We start from the raw sequence: 3,804 nt of genomic DNA on the forward strand, positions 1-3,804 counted from the left end.
ATTTTTGTATTATTATTTTACATGTATTTATGTATTGATTGGCTGATTAATTGAAAGATATCGTTAAAAGGAAAATAGTTTAATCCAACCTAAGTGAATGACTGGGTTTATTTTTCACATAAATATTAATCCTAAACTTAAACTGTAAGTGCTGAGACACACTCAGGGTGTTAATCGTGAGTAAAGCTAAATTATCTCACATCTATTGACACTGACGTAAGCCTGTACGCATAGTGCATCTGACAACACAGAGCACACATCCATCCCTTATTATCATGCATCCAGCCTCAGACAGAGAGGGGAGAGAGCGAGCGTGAGAGAGAGCGAGAGAGAGGGGGGGGCAAGCGAGTGGCGCAGCAGCACTTAAGCAGATTGGACATCATCTCTGGAGGTGGGAGAATGCAAGCGCGCTACTGCAGCATGCAGGAGCTGAATGATCACCATGGCAACAACAGCATCAGTACCAGCAGCAGCAGCAGCAGCAGCCGTGAGCCGCTCATGCCTGTGTCAACATTGAGACCTGCTCCTGCTCTCAACACACACTCCCTCCCTCTCAACTTAATGACATAGGATCAAAGCGGGTGCGTGGATCACGCCTCCGGGTCACGCAGCAGCATCGTCGCACAGGCAGGTAAGCTAACGGACGTTTACGCTCTTTCTCTGTTATTGTTCATCTGTGTTTGGCTCACGTTGACCGCGGACTCGCTTTTGACTGACGTTTTCTAATGACTGTTTAGTCTTGTCTGGTCTTTAAGCTGCTCTTAGGTGGACCGGCAGGGAAATTTCCGTTATCCGGCATAAATCCCTGTAAGGAACATATTGGATGCATATTCTGCCAATGCAACGCGCCAGCCATCTGGCTCCAGCAGAAACACACAGCACTGTATTTCTACACAACAACAACACATTTGAAGCATGTGACATTGATGTTGACTTGAGCGGTACGCCGTGTGCCGGACACCACGACTGGGAATGATTTGATTTAGGGCGCATTGCTTTCTGTTCTGTTGGACGGCTAATATGTCATTTGATGGGTCAGAAAGAGTTCAATCAAATCCTGAAGGAACCGTATAGACATATGAGTCATGACAAGGATTTGCATGACGCATTTTCATGTAACAGTGAGGAAAAACATCTAGGCTTTTGGTTTTCCTTCATGTATTTGGTACAAAACTGAGTGTAAACGTCTCTTCTTCCGCTCTGAGAGGTTTCAAGTAATGAGCTGTTTCTAGCAGGGCTGAACTGACAAAAACAGCCAGCTGAAGACTCAAGAAACTCAACATCTTGCAGGAGCTCACTAAAACCACTGGAGTTACTCTGCATTAGGGAAATCCAGATGTTTACCTTGAATTGGATAATTTCACAAGATCAAAACTCTTCTAAATGCATATCTGGCTTGTATTCGTGAAGGTCAATAAATCTGACAATCATAGCACCGTCTTGGCGAGCGGGACTGAGGATCTATTTTTCCAAATTACTCGTCTCGTGTAGAGGAGACTTAAAAATTCAGCTCATGGCTGACATTTACAGGCGATGTAAAATCTGGAATAATCTGGACTGTTAATATTACCCTTTGAGCAGTTTATATTTAGAAAACATCAACATAATCAAAGAAAATAGTTTATTGCTGGTTTATGATATCTATTTCTTTAACATGTTAATAGTTCGAACCTAAAATCTTACATTCCATGTAAATCAGACTTTTTATGGTAACAGATGAAGACAAACGAAGAGCAACCGGAGTTTCGCTGAGCAGTCCCACCAACAGAGACTTTTTAATCTAAATAGCTGTACATTAAATATCAAATACATTCATTTTGGCTTTGATTATGCTGTGCCATTCAACATTTTCCTTCCATTGAGTTAAAACAACTTTACTTCTAGTAAACATCATACCTGGTTAGGACACACAAAGTGACCACTAAAATATCTTCCAAGTGCTTTTTGCACTAACCAGTCACAACAATTGGATATTTTGTTGATTGTTTGGCTTCTGTTTCTGCATTGTGTCAGATAACCCCACCCACAGTAAAATTTCATTGGTCAGTCCTTCTCCTCAAAACTGCATATTAATAGTCTTAATGTTCTGATTTGCATCACACAGTATTTTCACCCTAACTGTGCATAAAAATGACCTGTTGTGTCACACCGGGTTATAACACGGTGTAATGCAGACAGGAACTTCATTGTACTTTAGCATGATTTCATCTCTCTCATTTTAGGCTGCTATCTGGGACTATTCAGGACAATTTCACACGTTCGTTTTTGAATCAGCTGTGAATACTGTAATGTGAACAGCTCTGTGTGTGAACCGTCAGATGCAGTGTGTCGTCGTGTCAGGTTTTCTCAGGTCTCTGTGTGGATTTGTAACAGTTTGTACTCAGGCGGTCCTGTGACTCTCTCTCATGTGATTTCTCTAATCTCTTTTCACTATCACATTGTTCCCGCAGGGTCAAGCGCATGCTGTATAAATCTTTTACCAGCACCCCTGTCCTACCGCATGACTTCATTATACAGAGCTGCAAGACTCATGCAGATTAGATCTATCTATCAATCTTCAATTATCCATCCATCTCTTTATACCCTGGCACAGTAAGAATCATCATGCACTTTTGGCTTTAGACGTTTTATTGAGACAATTATGTGCCTTGTGATCTAACCACAAACCAAACCACTGTGATCTCACCCAACTTCACCCTGTCTTCTGTCTGTATGTAGCAAAGCAGACACTTGTGACCTTTTGAGTCGTCACAGCCAGCGTACTTAAGAAAACGAGTATGTTACTGTTTCAAACTATTATCTACTCTACTATTTTGGAAAGAAAGTAGCATGCAACTATAGTATGTATATGAATACTATGCATAGCATGTGGATTTTCTGTATGCATGGAATATCTGGATGATCTACAAGTCTTGCCAAAATGTGCATATAGAGCATAATGCATTAGATACTGCAATGTGCCCAAGTGACATTTCATTTTCAGTGTAATGAAGAACCAAATGTGATTATCCACAATCCTTTGATTTATTATGTTCCAGTTCAACAACTTAATTCATTGCCATTTTGGTATAAACCCAACAGCATTGTGTCTGCTGATGTGTGCCGTCTAAAATGTTGTTGGCGGTTTTCTGAGCAGAGTCAGCAGTTTTTTAAGCTTTTCTAGGCAGAATCACTGAACTAGTTGTTGCATGTTTGTCTTTCTTGCCATGGCCATGTAGAGACTAAGGTGGATTTGTTGTGTTTGTGTTTATTCCATATCGGTCTTATTCCTGTAAAGGCTGAACACTATTGGCATTGCGATTGAATTCATTTTTAAAGTACAAAAAGTTTGTGCTGTATTACAATGTATTTTAATAGATTTATGAAATACATAAATCTCATAAAATGTTGCAATGAGCTCTGAATGAAAAGGAAAACACATTCAAAGAAGGCAAAGCAGCATCTAAACTGAATACAAGAAAGCTTGTGATTAGGCAAAGCAGCATCTAAACTGAATACAAGAAAGCTTGTGACTGAGTATAACCTTAAAAATCTTACTGATCCCAAGCTTTTGAATGGCATGCATATAGATAGAGAAGGCAATTAATATAAAACAATATAAAACGTTCTAGACTACACAACTTGATATTCTGAGGTTGATGATGAACATTTCCCGAAGGTTAAGAACTTTCTTTCACTGAATATTTGTATAAGTGGCTTCGTTTGATTAAGAGTGGCCCAATTTTGTACTCTGTTCGTGTAAAGTGCCATTAACATTTGCTATGTTCAATTACAAGCACAAGGCTCAAATAGATATATGCGCGC

At 39.9% G+C, this 3,804-nt stretch overlaps 1 protein-coding gene across 1 annotated transcript in view; it reads left to right on the top strand.

Annotated features, from left to right (window-relative positions):
• Positions 1-366: 366 nt before the first annotated feature.
• The window catches only part of LOC107566725 (protein FAM135B-like), a 51,154-nt gene continuing 47,716 nt past the window's right edge, over positions 367-3,804 (top strand). Inside the window, exon 1 of the mRNA XM_016252252.1 lies at positions 367-631. The gene's annotated coding sequence lies outside the window, so the exon portion shown is untranslated. The remainder of the gene's footprint in view (positions 632-3,804) is intronic.

The sequence above is a fragment of the Sinocyclocheilus grahami genome, unplaced genomic scaffold, assembly GCF_001515645.1.
Source record: "Sinocyclocheilus grahami isolate Dianchi unplaced genomic scaffold, SAMN03320097.WGS_v1.1 scaffold1096.1, whole genome shotgun sequence".
NCBI classification, from domain to species: Eukaryota; Metazoa; Chordata; class Actinopteri; order Cypriniformes; family Cyprinidae; genus Sinocyclocheilus; species Sinocyclocheilus grahami.